This window comes from Falco cherrug, chromosome 10, assembly GCF_023634085.1.
Source record: "Falco cherrug isolate bFalChe1 chromosome 10, bFalChe1.pri, whole genome shotgun sequence".
Taxonomy (NCBI): Eukaryota; Metazoa; Chordata; class Aves; order Falconiformes; family Falconidae; genus Falco; species Falco cherrug.
Genome location: NC_073706.1, coordinates 33,992,999 through 34,010,780, shown reverse-complemented (window position 1 = coordinate 34,010,780; position 17,782 = coordinate 33,992,999). Strand labels below are relative to the sequence as shown.

Genomic DNA, 17,782 nt, shown 5'->3' with positions numbered 1-17,782 from the left:
TTCTGGTCCCAGGTGAAGCACAAATCCCACACGCACAGCAAATACAAGCCCCACGGGAAACCGTGACAGGGACCGTGAAGCATCCCAAAAAGCGAAAGAAGTCCCAGCAAGCCACCGGCACTCAGCCAGGCAGGCAACTATTCCTTCTGCTCACATCCAGCATCAATGAAACTAGTCCTCTTAGTGTTTGGGAGCCCTTGCCATGGACAAACGCCCTTCTCCATCTGATCTTGCACCAGCCACCAGAAGATGGGAAGGGGAGGTTTAAGGAAATCCCACTGGAAAGAGAAACCAAGACACACAGGAAAAGTTTCACCAAAACCAGTCAGCACCCAGTTTCTACTCTATTGCTGTTGATGGATCACCAATCCTCTCCACACGGAGCAGCACAGAGAAAACACAAGGCTTGGCACACAAGTAGAGATTTGTAGGCTTAATTTCTAGCCTGCTCCCTTCATCAGTCACCTCGGGCCACCTCAAGCAGCAGTGCTCTTGCACAGGACCCTGGGCTTTGGATGTGCTGGAGTTTTAGCTGTATGGACATCAGCTCAGGCAATTTTGGGGAAACAGGGCTGGCTATTTTCTTATCCCTGCATTTAGAAAACTGAAACGAGTTCGTTTGTAGCTTTCAGTACTTTTAACCAAGTGATTAAACGGAGAGAGCAGCCAGCTTCTGTCTTCCTCTAGATGAACCGCTGAGATCACGCTGTTAAGCAAGCAGCGCTCTCACTTTGTTTTTAGCTGGAAAGACTGAGAGCGCAAAGGGGTGCCCAGCCACGGAATGGAAAGACTGATAAATTGCCTAATGTTTCAGCAAGAAAATAAATGCAAGATGTGCAACAGAAATGCCTGCTGAGTAATAGATGTGGGGTCATGTGGGCATGTTTCCAAATTCCTTCTCTTCAGTATGCTCAACAACTCCTCCAGCAAGAAAGTCAATGCAACGAAGCACAGCACGCTTTTTCAACTAAGCCTGCAATTACCCCATCTTCTCACCAATTAGATGGTTGCTTCTAATCCTCTTCAAAGCGTCCACAAAGTGTTTGCCTGGACGCAGACTCCAGAGCAGCACGGCCAAGGCAGACAGTGTATCATCATGAAATATTAAGCCATGGGCATCACAAAAAAAAAAGGCATCTCTGTACCGAGACAAGAAACAAAACAACCTGCAGGAGGCCATTGGTGTCATGCAAACCATGTCAGTAACAAAGAACGACTGTTCACAGTGAAAGACCATGAGACAGCAGATTAAAAAAGCCAAACAGAAGGAGGAAACACTTTTTCCAAGTGACCCACAAATGGGCTGTGGCATGTTCTGTTACTCAGAGCAAGTTACAGAAACTGTCTGCAAAGCAAGAAGCGAACTGCCGAACAAGACCGCCTGCAGCTGTTAAACCCAGTGACTCATTCTGCTTCCCTGAGGATCCTCTCTGCTGGTCACTAGTGGGGGGATACTGGCCAGGCTGGAGCCGTGGTCACTAGTGGGGGGACACTGGCCAGGCTGGACCTTGGCTGGAGCCAGCGTGGCAGGTCTGCCCCTCTCCAGCTACCATACCCCGGCGTTAATGACAGCAAAGCTGAGAGAAGGCTGGGCAGCAGCATTTCAGCCCCCTCCCCCCGCATTTGAAGAGACCATCTCTGCCAGGGCTCTGCAATATGAGCAGACCACGGAGATCCTTGTAACCGTCCTTGCACCACCCACCACCACCTGCGCTTCCTTGGGCAGAGGGTTCGGAGGGGAAACACTGTTCTCTCTGGTGCAGAGCCCCAGGCAGTGAGACACAGCGTGTCCCACCTTCTCTGCAGCGTGTCGCTCTGAACCAGAGGCTGCAAGAGTTCAAATGGGACAAGAACAAGTGCAGCAATCCTTCATCAACCCAAAGTCAGCGCAGACTCCAGAACTGAGACCCCCAATGAGTTGCACAAAATTTATCCAGCATCCACAACCAGCAGCCCTTTATAAAAGGCATCTGCTCTCATGATGAATTGCCCACGAGCTTTACAGAGGAAGCCTGAGGGCAAGAGGCACCTCCATCTGCCTGGCCATCCCTGCCACATCGACCACTGCAATCTTAGATGCTGCAACAAGCAGATCGTGCTTGCAAAAGTCTTGCACCACCAGACCGGACGAGCTTCCAGGAAAATGCACCAGGATCGCCTCCCTACACCATGGCTTTGCCACAGCAAACACTTACCAAAACCATTAACTTGTGGATGACGCCAGAAGGCTGTATACACACAGTATACACACCAGTATACACACAAGGAATAGGAAGATGGTGCTGTGCCACGGTGCTGAGCAGCGAGGGTTTCAAGCCGCTTTATTCCTGCGCTTGCCCTCTGGCAGCTGAAGGACCAGGGCACTGCTTGGGAGCTGCTCCTCTGCTTCACCAAGTGTCCAAGGTGAAGCCTGGCACAAGCAAACCTGCCAGGGCAGCTTCGCGTGCGATCTTCCTCCAAAACGAAACCCCCTCTCGTTAACGGTGGAAACGGCTGGGGCAGGGAGGAAGCCGCTCAGCTCACTTTAGGGTTGCTCTCTCAGAAGACGCATGAACGCAGCAAAGTCCGGGAAACAGGTTAATGGCTCACGCAGAGGGCATCTCCATCTCGCCTGAACCAGAAGCAGATGCAACACCAGCGATACGGGGCAGGGAGATGGCCCATCCTTCTCCCCGTGGCAACCAACCATCCAGAACAAATTGCCAGCAATGATAATCAGGCGGAGGTCTCTTCTGAAGGCCACTTCTGCCTCAAGCGGGGAAATCATAAGGACTTTATGCAGATCATTCAACTTGTCCTCCAAGCCAAGGCACCTTGTCAGCTTCCTGCCTTGCTGTCACAAGTCATGCTTGCACCTAAGAGGAAGCATTTGCTCACTGCTGCAGCTACTTTCCAACCAGGCTGACCAAATCTTCCTGTTTCTCTGTGCTCCTCCTGTGCTTCCCGCTCCTGGCAGCTGCTCCAGGCGTCCGTGCAACACCAGGTTACTCACTTCTGAATACAAGGAGCCAAGCTATTAAAATGATAGGTTACTACAATTTTACGAGGATGTTCTCACCAAGTTGCTGGTTTAAATAACAGACTGAGCTCTACGGACATTACGGACAGTAATAATGAGAGTGATGATCACAATTAAAAGCCCTAGGCCAGCATCTCTCACTCTACAGCGAGGTGAAGATGAGTGACGTGGCACCAGCCGCCTCCAGGGACCGTTCAGCAAAGGGGTGTGAAACCCTTTGCTATTGGAGAGGTGCACGCAGAAATGTGTTGTGCTTCAGGGCAGACAAATCCCTTCCCTGAGAAGGTTAAAACCAGGACATCCTCTCCATGGGGTCTGCGCAATTCATGGTCCCCCAGCTGTGAGAAAATGAGAGCTGACAGCAGTGCCGACACAAGCACCTTTTCGCTAGATTTACGTGCAGCCCACGGGCATATCATACCTGCTCTTTATGTTAGGCATCCAGCAAAAACATCCCTTCCTCTCGCTGCTTCTCCCACCTCGTACCAGCCAGGCTTCTGGCAACCAGGAGAGTAACCAAACAGCCCTCCTGCTCCCACGTTGGCAGGGACGGATCCTTAACCCAGCATGACAAATGCTACCCTCATAAAAACACTAACCTAAGCATCTCTGCCCGGTGTCAGGCTTTCAAATAAAACAACCCACCTCAGCACGAAGCTAAGTGCCCTTCCTGCTGACCAGGGCTCCTACCATACCTCCACGAGAAGATGCTCGTGCAGAGCAGCCAAGCCAGTCCCTCGGTGCCGCCGCACACCGGCACTGCACCCTGCTCTACCACACGAGCCGAAAAAGAAGGCGGCTGCTGCAGCCTGGTTCCCTTCTCCCTGCCGTACCTTCTCACCGCATCAAAACCACGCTGCAGAACAGGACTGGAGCTGCCTGCAGAAGTGCACCTCAACTCATCTAAACAGAGCATGACCCGAGACGTGGCTTTCCCGCATCTTAGCTCAGCACCTTCCGCCACTCTTTGTCACCCAGCCTGCTTTTGCCCAGGACTGCACCCCAGGAACACCAGCATCACCATCACCAGTCTACAAAATGCCTGCCAGCTCCAAACGGCAGGTTTCTGGCCAAAGCAGCAAGCCTTTGGAGGTCTCCGATGGTTTGGTTTTTTCCCCTCCCTCACCTATATCGGTTCATCTGAAGAGCAGATGTTTCCTTTGTTAGTTTTGGATTCTGTTTTGTCGGGAGGTTTGCTTGCTTTTGTTACTTGAGTCCTCTTCACAAAAAGCCCAGCTCCGGGCTGTGGCATAACCCTTGCATTAAGCAGGCTGGCGGTTGCTCTTTTCGACCCACTAATAATGGCTCGGGTTTTTTTTCCCCTCTTCAGTTCCAGGCTAGGCAAATAGCTCAGCCTCCGGGGAAAAAGATATGACGATTTCATATCTCTCAAACCAAGCAGAGCATTTCAGTGCAGAGCCTGCAAAACATGCACTGAGCCGGTGCCCTCCGGCATCTGCTCCGCTGAGGGAGCACGCCGGGGCCAAGGCTACCAAACGGAGCGGACCCACAGCTCCCGGCCTCTTCACTGCCCTGGGTGTACCAAAAACCCATCAAGCATCCCTCTCCCTGCCGCTTTCAGAAATGGCTATTCTAGATTTGATAGGAAAATAACGTGCAACTGAACTGAAGCCAAAGACTCGTCTTTGGTCAGGTCATGCGATCCACCAAAAAGGAGGTGGCTGCCCAATCTGCAGGTTAATCCAGTTTATAAAGTACAGTAAGTAGGACCGCTGTGACTTTTCAAGTTCAGTCCGTTATCCAGGGCAATCCTTCACTAAATATATTAATAGTTAAGTACAATATGAATAGTTATGTCTGCAAGTACAGTTTCACGCAGGTAAAAATCCCCACCGCCTGCATTTGGCACGGTGCTCCTATCATACCAACACCTAAATCATATTTTCATCTTTGCAGCTGCAACTGTTAAAGCATCAGGCATCTCGCTCCTCAATTATTAACACCAAGTCTGTTTTCTCATGCCTCACCCTTGCAGCTTTTGCAATCTTTTAAGGGACAGCAGGGGGTCTTGGAAGGACAGAGCCAAGCGATCCGTGCTAGTACAGCTCTAGGAGCCATTTTAGCTATACCAGCACACTACTATCATTACCTCATCAGCGTAATGAACCCTTTATGGCAAGGTTATAATACTAGGCTGTTTGAAAGGTGTGCCAGCTGCAAGCCCTAACCGTGTTATTTTGTGTGACATAGCGTGCCAAGCCTGATACCGTGCTCCAGCAATGGAAAAACCAGACTTTCGGGCAGATCCCCAGGATCGAGCAGACGCAGCAACTGGTTTTTCCACAGACGCTGGGAGCTGGTACGCTTGCAGGCTTTTCCATACCAGACGCACAAAGTCCCTCGACTCAAAGGAAGTTTAATCCAAAGGGTTTCCATCAGGAAAGCAGGAGTCTCTTTCACAGCACGCCTGCCAAACCGCTACGGCTAGAAAGCTCAAGCAAGCTGTACAGTCCAGGGATATTTTATTTCTTCCCCCCCAATTAACATACCAATAAACTTGGCATCAGGCTACTTACAGAAACGTTCTCTCTCAACGTGAACGCTAAACATTTATCCAAGAGAGCTTCTTAAGTGAGGTAGAGGACCGGCTAATTTAAACACAAGCCAGCCTACCTGGAGGGTCGTTAACACACCAGGCAAAACGAGCCGGAGGAAGAAACCGCTGCAGCACGGAGGGGACTGCTGCCCACCTTCTCCTGGAGACCTGAAGGGCATCCCCAGTGCTGGTGGCAGAAAGAAAAGGCAGGGTTTTTTGCCTCGGAAATAATACTCAGCAACTGTGTGAATTCAGGATTCAGGCAATCGTCAAGTACAAGCCCTTCTGAAAATTACATTTTTTTTCCATTGACCTCTAACCAGGTTTTTCAAAGAGGAGTATAATCAACTTCTTACCTTATACTTTGGCACTTGTAGGTAAACATGGCTTACCTAAGGGATGCTGCAGTGACATGCTTAGGTCCCTTATTATGCTATTCCTTCATTTAACCCGCACATAAAGCCTCTGAAGGCTGAACGTCAGTATTTTTGGCTGGTATCTGAAAGCAGCCAAAGAAACAGCTGCTTAGAGCAACCTTAAGAGAGACGAGGTTAAAGGAGGAAAGAAAGTGCATCTTTTCCTATGGAAATAGAAGTCGGGACCATGCTTGGACCATCATTCCAGGACAATATAAACACCACATGATTTCAAAGAAAAATAATGAATATCCCTCCACACCTATCAGCAACCTTCTCAGAGGGGCTGACACAGTGAGATGACTTCAAAAGAGGTCAAGGGCTGAGAGAGAAGGACACAACCTCCTCTGCTCAGAGACCAACCCGTCACTAGCAGCAAGCATGCACACTACAGCTGCCCTGCCAGAAAACCTAACCAAGGAAAAGCACCTCCCCCAAAAACCCAGAAAGGTTTTAACTGCCATTAAAAATACTCCAGTTTGCAGTTTTAAACACATGAACTCAAAAGAGATGCTCTGAGAAATGTTCCTCTCATGTGGTTTCTCTAACGGCATCGTCATTGCAGTATAAAGGGGAGAAACTAATTCATTCAACATGCCCTCGCCCTCCGGTTCCTCAATCCAAACATCTCTCTGTGGCCATTTAAGGAGGCGGATGACATGGAAGCTGTTTGGACTAGAAGACGTGCCACTGGTTTCTCACATGTGGATTTTATTGCAAAATTTTGGTGTTGCACTGGGAAAAAAGCGAATTCAAAAGATAAATGAGAACGGCAACTTGAGAAAAAATTATTGATCTCTACATGTGTCCATCCCATTCTCCCCCTCCACCCTTTTTTTAATATTTTTTTTTTCCTATCTTAAGGGGCACGATAGCTGAGGAGCATGTTGTTTGTTAGAGTCCATCCAACCCAGCTGGTCAGCTGCAGCAGGATTGCACCGTTCAAACAGTTAACACTCAGGAAACTTTATCTCCTGAGCATCAGACCACAAGCTGCAGCCACTGCAAGGTCACGGTACTTAGCTGGCAGCTGTGGGTGTCTCGCATCCTGTCCCCGAGCAGCTTGCTCATCGTGGTCCTCCCACTGCCACAGCAGCAGGGTCCCAGTACCCAACGGACAAGGAGCTCTCGTCCCTCTCGACAAGATCTACGTTGATTAGCAGAGAGGGGAAGAAGTCAGACACATCCTAGGAGACACCACTGCTATGCCTCGAACACCATCCACCCGGGTTGATACAACCCAAAGCCTTTCACCAGTATTCGCTGCTCAAAGGGGAGGGGAAAACCCAAAAATGCAAATAAAACCCACTTCGCACTTAAAAGATATTTGGTTCCAAAAAAATCTGAGTGCCGAAATTCGTTACGGCAGCTCATTTTAAATTGGGGAAACAAACCTAAGTCCTTGCACAGGCAGAAGTTCATGCTCTGAGCAAACCACGGGAGGTCTGCAGATGCACACCATGCTGGCTGCAGGGTCCAGCCTTGGAGTTCAACGGAGATAAACGTCCTTGGTGCAAACCTATGTCAAGTCTGATAATCACATCTGCATGCAGGTCCTAATAACGACAACCTGTTATTCGTGGAGGGAATTGGGGAGTGGGAAATGGGCACTGGGCTGGAAGAGTAGAGCATATTTAATGTGTGGGATGCTCTGTAGAAACCAGAAGTAGCAGGGTTTGTTAAGCTGTTAGAAATATTTTGACAAAAGTCAACTCCACCAAGCTTAGGAAGTCCTGCTTCAAGCTGAACTTAGCGCGATCTTAACTGAAACCTGGCCAAAAACCAAGCAAAAGGCCGGCAAGAATCATGCTTTCAGAAACTCAAATGCTAGTGCTACAAAAGTGGTTTTCCTGCCTGGAGCTTTGAATACACCACCTCCTCTAACAGGAAAAAAATATTTTCTGCAAAGTGACCCAAAGGACTCCAGAAGCATTCAGGAGACTGCTTTAGTTGAAGTCAAAAGGGGGGGGACGGACAAAAAAGCCCATAAAATTGGAAGACAATGTGAACAATGCTGAGCTATTCATTCAAAAATGAAAGCTGCTGCTGGGAGAGAAGGGGAAATGCACACCACAATAGCTTTGGAAAACACTGCCCAAAACCCTCAGGAAAGAAAGAAAAAGAAAAACATACTTTCAGAAATCAAGGACGGTACCAGTAACACAGAAGAATTCCAGCAGTTGCACGCTAGGAAATAACGACCAAAAAGAAAATTGCTGTGGTCGAGCTGTTTATCCCAGCTCCCATGAACCTGGCTTTTACCAGGAGCGCCTTTAGCAGAAACCCAGCACAGGGGTTTTGGTGGCTCCCAGCACTCGCACCGAGCAGGGGTGCGGCCCGCCGTGCCCCCCAGCCCCACGTGTGGGACCAGCTCTGCCCCCACTCAGCACTGCCACGAAGGACTGACTGTGGAGGGAAGGAGGCACCTCGGTGGCCGTGTCAACCCCTCTCCATCCCCTCACGTCTCAAAGACAAGCTACACCCCCCCCTAACATCTACATCCCAAGACGGGACGATGCACACGGGGAATAAATATGGGGCTGTGGGCAGGTACAGCAGCACACATCTCACCCTCCCATCTGTCTGCTGCTTCGTCTTCTTCCACAGATGCCTCCTTTAAAAAATCCTCGTTGCAGGAGGGACACAGCAGGGGCATCTTTCAAGCCACCACTGATCTCACAGCGATGAATCTCAGCATATTTAAACGCAACCTGCTGAATCCCTGGGAGGCTGCGCTTCTCCTCCGCGTGGTCCTCAATGCACAGCACGGGGGTATGGAAACCCATGGGGGCTGATGGCAGCACTGGCAGCATCACTGCATGCCACGCAGGTATCCGTCCCTGTCCTCCTAAAGCAGCCTTCAGACAGTCCTATTTCCACTCAAAGGACGCCCAGTGAGGCCCCAAAAGCAGCTATCCTATAAAAAAAATGGGTTTAGAACAACGGGTATTTCAGGAATGAGTTAATACACCTGGAATTACCACCAGCTCCTTGCACCGGCATATTTCCAGCTTACCAAAGCCTGCCACAGCAGTTTTGCAGGGTCAGAGAACATAAACAAGGGGACAGCAAGCTGTAATTCTAGCAACAAACCAGAAACCTTTGCCTTGAGGTTGCCATTTCCACCTTCTTCCTCAGCCTCATCCTCCAGCACCCTGGCAGCCCAGTGCGGGACCCTCCGGCATCCCCTCAAGGGCACTGGGAGGGTGAAGTCCCACCAGAGCTGCACACCAGCCAGCCGTGACCTAGCTCTGCTTCTCCTCTACTGGCTAAAAAGCAATGCCAGACCAAAGATCCTGTACGGCCAGAAAACTGGAGCTCAGGTGGACTGCGCCACCCACAGCATCCTGGATCCCAACATGGGATCCAAGCAAGAGGCTGCGACTTTGGTTTCATAAATCACCAGCACACTGAGCCCGTCTTCCAGCAATGCTATCGCTCTCCTTCCCTGGCCTTCAGTTACAGTGTCTCCAAGAGCTAAAAATACTTCTTGTTATTTAACAATCCAGCAATTCTTCTGGGAGCTAGGTAGGATTAAAAAAAAAAACCACAACAAAACCAAACTCTATCAGATGAGAGCAGCAGGACTCCAAGGCAAAGCATTTGTCTCAAGAAGTGGCACCATTCAGACAGCCTCAATCAAGGAGCAAAACACAGCTAAAACAACTCTTAATAAAAGCTGTATCTTTTACGTGAGGAAAACAAACAAGTGAACCACACAGAAACTCAGCCAAAAAGAAAAAGCAACGCAATCCCTTGTGAGCCGACAAAATATTAGATAGCCCATTGCATTTCTAGCTTAGAGCGGAAAAAAACAGAATAACCTTAGTGTTTAGTTCCCTTCTAATTCTGGGATATGTTTTTTGGCAGCAAGCCTGGGTTTCACCTGAGGGTAATGCAAAAAGGAACATAAAAATCCCCAACGTGAACGACAACTGAAGAGCGGCCATCTGTGTGGGCGTTTCTCTTTCCAAACCAAACGCCGAGTGAAAAGGGTTTTCCAACGAGTCAGCCAAGGAAAGGGAAACTTCATGGAGAACCGCAGCGGGATCTGCCTGGAGAGCATGCTTCCTTCCCCCTGCCCACCAGCAGCCGCCCTCCAGGTTCCTCCTGCCCCTCGTCCTCCCTTTGCAAACCGCAGCAAAAGCTGCTGGGAAGCACGCAACGCGCGGCAGGGAATTACGGGGCCAAGCAGGGCACGACAGCCTCCAGGGATAAGCAGCAATTTAGGCACCAAGCGCTGACCCTCCGTGAGACGGCCCCCCGTGAAAGCAAATTGAAAGACGCTTCAACCGGCGCTGTCGGCTTCGCAGGCTGCTGAGCACCAACCCTGCGATGCCCCAGGAACGGAGCCGCGTGCCACGGCCGCCCCGCTGCGCCAAATGACGATTTCCAACGCGGTCATTTGACCCTTGCAAACGCTGGCCTCCCTGCAGGTAGCCCCCCCTCCCCAAGAGCCCCCACCGCTACAGCCACACGCGCAGCCCTGGGGCTCAGCACCAGCCAGGCACAGTGCTCAGCCTGCTCAGAACCCAGTCGGGTGAGAGCAGATGGGGACCTGCACGGGGCTGCTCAGCTTCCACCCAGGAAAGTTCCTTCCAGGGCAGCCACGCTACAGCCGCCGGAGACAGGGCATCGCTCCGGGCAAAAGCACTTCAGATGCACCCCCCGGCCAGCCCAGGACGCCTATTTTCACTGTCTTCACCAGGAGACTGCAATATCTGCCCACATATCTTAAGCTTACTTCAACAGTATCGGCAAAAATCCACTGATAGCAAAAATATTTTCCTACCAGAGTACTCGAAGCTCGAGGTGGACACCTCCTCCTCCAAGCACTCACCCGCTGGAGCAAAACCCTCCTTGCTTGCACCCCAAGGTCAGAAGGAAAGGCGACCCAGGGATGCCCTGAGATTCCTGCTCATTTCGTAACAAGCCACTGGAAAAGGAAATTGAGCTGAATATTCACATGCTTAAGGCCATTTAAAGCAGAGACTGGCTCTCCCAACATACCAGGGTTCCTCCAGCCTCTGGGGGCAAGAGGCGGAGAGGAAAAGAAATACCTTTTGGGGAGAAAGCACTACTAAGACAGGAGTTCCCCTGAAATAACTAGCAACAGAAGGGGGGAGGGAAGGAAAAAACCCAAAGCAAAAAACAACCACCCACAAACTTTCCCTGAGGAAAAGCTTCAAACTGATGAAACCTCTATATTCAGAGGTCAGCAGATGTGTGGCGAGCATGGGGCTGACCACGGCAGCAACACTGGGACACGTGCAGAACCCATGTTCTGCATCCCACGTGGAGAGGGGATTTGCAATTAGGATCACAATGAGAGAGTCCCCAGGGAACCAGGGAAAACTGAGTAGCTAAAACACTCCCAGTTTGCCAGCTGATACAGATGTTTTTTTTCAATAGGAAGATAATAACAGGTCTTAGGAAAACATAAGCCCCTCCCTGGAGGTAAGAGTGTTGTTTCAGCACTTAATTTTTCCCAGTCTTCCCAGGAAACCCAGCAGAGACTCCCCCAGTGCACACATTCTTTACTCGAGTTAAATTAGATTGATGCCCCCTGGGAAGATTACTGCTCTAGACAGCTGATGGGTGCTTTTACCTTGATCCTCATGGTGCTCCTACCCCTGTGATTGAAACAGCACTTAGAAGTTTCATTCCCAGTTCTTCACAAAGATAAACCTGCAGGCAACGTACACCCACTCGGATCAAATGCAGGAGTACACCTAAAATCCTAGTGCCACCTTCTTTCTTCTGGTTTCCAAATATTAAGAAGAAAATTGAAGCTTGAACCATTTCTTCTTGTTTTCTTAATGGAACGATGACAAAGCTGCTGTGCAATTCTCTGTTACGGGCTGGGGGCAGCAGAGCAGGATAAAGCCAACTGCAGGAGTTAACCTGGAGCAGCAAACAAATTATTCACGTGCCCACACGCAGAGCCAAGCCCTGTTTGTCAGAGGAGTAAGTATCAAAGGCTTTGAACACTGCCCTCCGCTCCCCGCTGTCATCCTCTGGTGTTCACAGCATTAACAGCTAGCAGTGACAGAGATGCCTCTGTGAAAGGGGTGGTAGAAATGTCAAGGGGGATGCAAGATGCAAGAGCAAGATGAAAAGATCTCTGCGCCTCTGAAGGGTAGCTGCCTGTGAGAAGCCAGTTCATGCCGCAGAATGGTTAGGAGCAGTTGGTGAAAGCAATGAGGCATATGAAGATCGTTTGTCCCCGGAGCAGCAGCTGTGAGGAGACAGCAGCACTGCCCCAGGACATCCCACACGCCACCCTGCTCTGGTGGGGTATCTGACAAGGGGACACACACACGGGGATGGCAGTGCCTGTATCACCAGTGAGTCTCCAGCGGCCCCAAGCACGGGCACAACAGGAGAGCGCAAGGTGCTGCGTAGCCATGCTCTGCCCTTGAGGTGAGGGTCCTAACCTGCTACTCAGCACTCCAACTCACCCGCTGCTCAGCATCACTGCTCAGCGCCCCAACTCACTGCTCAGGGTCAGGCCACATCACCCACCAGCCCGCCAGCAGCAGCTCCCACCCACCCAGTGCTGCTCAGCCTCCGGGGCAGCCGTCACAAGGGAAAACAAGAGCAACCCAGATTGACTTACCCACTGCAGCAAATGCAAGGCTGCTCTCCACTTGCATTACCCATCCTTATGCTCTCACAACAGCCTCTCAAGCTATTTTTTTCAAGTCAGCATCTAGGCTTTTTCCTAGCTAATATGACATTTCCTCTCCCTTCCCCCAGCCGGAGTATTTGGTGAAATCGCTCCTTCTGCAAATTGTGCTGCAAATGCTGAACTTTTGCCAGTTAGACAGGGAAAGCCTTGACTAAAAATAAACGTTTCAGAAAATAGATCCCTTCCCAGTATGATGAAGTAGTGTATAATGCATGCAAGCAGACCTGCCAGAACACAACCTCCAGATCTGCATGAGAATCTCATCAAGCTCAGTGACAGACAGCTGCAACCACTGTGGCTTGTCCCATCTTACAAAAAAATGAATAACAAGAAAAAAAAAAAAAAAAGTGGGGAGTTTGGGGAATGAGAGAGGTAGGGTTGAGGGTGCTGGGGTAAATCAAGTTTCTCCGTTTTGCCAGCAGGAGAAAGCGCCACCACCGCGTGCCTGCATCCCCTGCGAACCGAGCCACTCATAACCCGTGCGGCAGGAAGAGGATGACACGCGTTCCCCGCACGGCCGCTGCAGGAGGCAAAACCAAAGCACAGGAAACCTGCTGCAGCTGAGGCACGTAAAAGAATGACTTGGGCTTTTGCCACCTGAGTCACCGGGAGTCTGGGGCACTGACTCAGTGCTGGCTCCCTCCGACTCAGACGCACCTGCCACAGCTTGCCAGCAAACAGAGGCACTCCTACCTTTGCTGTTCCCCTTCTCAGTGCGGTTCTCCCTTTGAAAAGATGCCTTTGACGCCAGAAAAATAATTTAAGGAAAGGAAAGTATGACGAGAAGGCTAGCAGGGGAAGCACAGGCAGCGCTCTACCAACCAGCTCTGCTTTAAGCTCTGGAATGGAGAGCATGTCTGCTTGCCCGGTGCGATAAATCCCAGGAAATAACAGGGGAATGAGGTGGAAACGGCTCCGCCCCAACTCCTACTCCTCCAGCGCGTCTGCCGCGCCACCCAGACAGTCCCGGTGAACCAGGTTTTCAAGAAAGATCACTTTCCATAATGAATCCATTTCACTTTTTGAAGGATCAAGGAATCGTCATGCGGCGAGTTACAGTTACATCCTCCAAATGGGCCATCCAGCATGCAGGCAGGCCAAACGCAAGGCAACGCCAGTTTGGGATGAGATCCATCAGGGATGGACATTTTCAGGAAGAGCTTCTTCTGCTCTGTAAGCTCTCAGGACAAGCCGATGGCTCGAGCTCGGGTGCCAGGCCAATCCCTCCTTACCCATCAATGCTCCTGCCACAGCATCCACTCATCTGCCTCTCGGACCACCCCGAGTGACCACAACTAGCCAAATATCGCACTCCAATCCCGGTGTGTGGCTGCACACACACCTCTGGACAGCTGGGAACATAATTCCAGCTCTTCAAAAAGTAGCCTGCAACCCAGGCCTACATTTTCTTCTCAAAGCGCCACAGGAATTGCAGTCAAGGTGCACGAGGACCCACTGGCAGCAGAGCGAAGGGCACCACTTAAAGCACGCTTGGCATCTGGGTGACAACCGACTCAAGTAATCCACTTACAGCGCCAAACAGCTGTAGACAGCGCAGACGAGACCTTTTCTGTTGAGCACTGATGCCTTAAAGCAATAACAAAGCAAATAACTCGTGCAAAAGGATGCACCAGGCAGCGCAGCGGAGGCATACCCCTCTGCTGCTGACAGCAATCAGCGGCACAGCACAGCAGGAACGATCCTGGGAGGAATAAGCTGCTACAGGCTGTTCTTGCCATACACTCAGAAAACAACAGCAGATTTGTTCATGGTTGGATACCAACATGAAAACAGCTTCCCCCCACCCCCGCTCGGGATGGGGAGCGATCGAAGGCCAGCGAAGCAGGGGAGGGCGCAGCCCCCAGCTCCACTGGGATCCCCCAGCTGGTGCCACAGGAAGGAAAAGGTTGTGCTGACGTTAGCAAGGAGCGTGGCCCCCCAGGAGCCGCTCTGCAGCAACACTGTGTTCTCCAGTGCTTTCCTCAGAGGGCTGGCAGAGAGGCTCCATGCACACCTTACCTTCTGCCTGGGTGTTTTCACATCTGGATAGAAAAAACCTACTCACTGCAGAGCAGCCTCTCCCACAGTATCTGCCAGTCCACACTGGTAAGGCAAGCGGTGCACACATTCTGCTCTTGGACACGCACAGATGCTCGCCAGGAGCACAGCCAACGTACCTGCTCAGAGCATCGGCTTCTCCAGAGGCACCGACAAGGAGCCAGAACACCATCCCCATCAGCGTACGGGATCTGGCAAATCCTGCGAGCGGTAAGAGAGAAGAGCAATTAGGGACATTAATAAGAACGGGCTGGGGAAAGGTAAGGATGCCACAGCAAGCTCGTGAGAGATGGGCGGCTGTTAGATCCCTGGCACGGCAGCGGGGTCACCCAGCACCGGGCTGTCGGGGTGCTCCTGCGAAACCACAGAGGGAAGCCAAGGTAAAAAGCAAGATGATGAGTCCAGGACCAAGGTTGTTCATCCAGCAAAGACTCCTCAACCACCAGTGCAGCGAGGTTAACGCCTAGGCAGAGGAGAGGCAGCGGTGCCCCTGCTCCTCACCCCGAGATGCCGCTGAAGATCTCCTGGTGCACAGCAGCAGAGTGATTCCTTACAGTCTGCAGAGCAGGTGAATCCCATCTGGCCTCAGAGCCAGGCCGCTTCCACTTTTTCATGATTACCATTGATTCTTCATTATGGTTTCATAACATAAATGGTTTTACATTTCCCACTGATCGCTTTATCAAGCTTTTTGTACATTAGTTACACAAAAGATATCTGAGCAAAAGCTGTGACAGCAGCCGCCTCCGTGGGCTGCAGAAACACCTCACTGCAGGCATGCAAGGCGCCTGCTGCCTGCAGAAGAAGCAGTATCGGGGAGGCAGGGGGGGGGAAGATGTTTTACTGCAAACAATTCTAAGGAGCTGTAAGGAATGTTTTTTCTGATGATACAACTGAAGCAACGGTCACTGCATCCCAGCCGGTTTTACTTTTCCCATTCTGTTCACACAGCGGTTCAGGGGCAGCCACGAACACGGCGGATGAACAACCATCCTCAAGCATGTTGCAACGGGCAGAGGACTGGGAAGCAGAGGGAGGTACGGGAACAGGGTGGGACAGCTGCTCCAGCCAAAGCACCGAACCAGCAAGTACGGCATCAGCCCCACAACATCTCACATATTTCCTGCCTGCTGGACCTTGTCAGGAACGGCAAGAAAACTTACTCATGCAGCGCGCTGGTTTACCTTGGACTGAGAAAAAAAGATTTGTTTTCCCTAGTCTCTGTGGGTGACTCACAGACATCAGCCGTTGCCAGCTGGTATTTAAAGAACCGAGAAAAAAAACCATAATCCATTGGACCCCCATTTCCCCCTTTCTCCCTTCCCGTTATGGAAGGGCTGAAGGCATTTCTAAGGATGAAGACAATGCTGAAGACCACAGCACAGACCTCGGACTCCAGCCTCAAGCTGATTTTTCCATCAACATTTGTAATTGCTCTCCCTGTTGCTTTACATTATCGCACTAGCCAACACACAAGAGTTACTTACTTGCATTGTGTACCTCCAGGAGGGTCTTCTGTTTTTCTTTTGAAGTCAGTAAACAAACCCTGTTCTGCAGTGGAACATAAAGTCTCTACAAAGACCAAAATAACATGACAAATCCAACCTGGCCAATAATCTTCAGTGGCAGCTTATTTATGGAAGTATGAAAAGACAGATTTCCTCCCCCAGCAAGGAAATTTATACTTCAGTTTCGCGTGGCTTAAATCTAAAGGGGCTGCATTAGCTTTGTAGGACTCCATCTGCACTGGCACCGACCCGCGCCAGGGCTTTGCACGTGGGGGAGAGCAGCACGGCTGCCATGCAAACAACCTTTTGTCCCTCCCTCCTCCAGCTCCTTCTTCCTCCAACAACTTTCTCAATGCGACTGCTACTATTAGACAACACTGCAGAAACATCACTGGCAAAGTTCAAGCTCCTCGCCTGCCGGTACTGCTGAGCAAGGCAGAGATGCTTGCAGCTTCTCCTAAGTGCTGCTGGATTTAATCAAACCCATATGAAGGTGGCCTCGCCTGCCTTCCCCAAGCAACCACAGCTCTCAAACAAAGCATTTTGTCCCGCAGCAGCCAGACATACTGGGGACACAGCTGAGAGCCAGGGAACCAGCCCCTCCACCCCCTTCCCAAACTCCCTTCTCACAGCGCCCAGCCCAGCGGCATCGCTCGCCCCAGGGCTGCTCCCTCCTGGAGACACAACCACGCTCCAGGCACTGCAGGGCATGGATGACACACTCATGCCAGCAAAGCTCCTCTGCTGCCCTCCCGCAGCTTCAATGTGTCCACCAAAACATGTATTTCTCAGTGTCACCACCTCAACAACCTCCTTCTGGCCCTGACCTCGATGTCACAACATGTTGCTCGTTGGCAGACTGAACCAGCACGATAACATTTTGTTTTATTTCATCTAATGCAGCAAATAAAGATTCACCAGACTTTTTTTAAAAAGTTTTGAAGCATAGGGGCAGACGACTGAGTGATACCTGCAGAGGGAGAAGGAAACATCCCCAGATCAGGAGTGAAGGGTGCGAGGAAGGCAGTGGGGCAGAGAAACAGGAGGGCTCCGCGTGGCAGGAGCAAGCAGCCAAGTCCCCCCAGCATAAGCAGTAAGACAGAAGGGTGGCACTGGCCAAAGGGAAGGCACACGACCTTGGGGGACCTGCCAGACCCCGAGACTGACCATGCGACTTTGCATGGTCACAAGCAGATACACCCACCATAAGAGAATCCCTACTCTGAAGCTCAAATAGAGGGATGGGGTGTTTCCTGCCATCTTTGAGAAATAATAAAGTTTTCTTTAAGAGGCTTACGCTAATTTTCTCCTCCCCTTCCGTGATGATCTTGCAACACCAGCAATTTCAAGCTCAAGCAAACAGCTCGGGGGGGGGCCCCAGCCAACAGCAAGGCTGAGCATCTGCGCGGCTTCTCACAGCAAGGGGCACCACCCGCTGTGACCAGCGCGTACGATGGGCTCCTCCGATACAGGATCCGGCTAGTACGATGGGCTCCTCTGATATGGGGTCCAGCTAGCACCGGGAGAGCCCGC

At 51.1% G+C, this 17,782-nt stretch overlaps 1 protein-coding gene across 3 annotated transcripts in view; it reads right to left on the bottom strand.

Annotated features, from left to right (window-relative positions):
• LOC102046096 (USP6 N-terminal-like protein) overlaps positions 1-17,782 on the bottom strand; it is an 81,985-nt gene that overhangs the window by 53,698 nt on the left and 10,505 nt on the right. For all 3 annotated transcript variants that reach the window (XM_055722825.1, XM_055722828.1, XM_055722829.1), the window contains exon 2: positions 14,861-14,942. The gene's annotated coding sequence lies outside the window, so the exon portion shown is untranslated. The remainder of the gene's footprint in view (positions 1-14,860; positions 14,943-17,782) is intronic.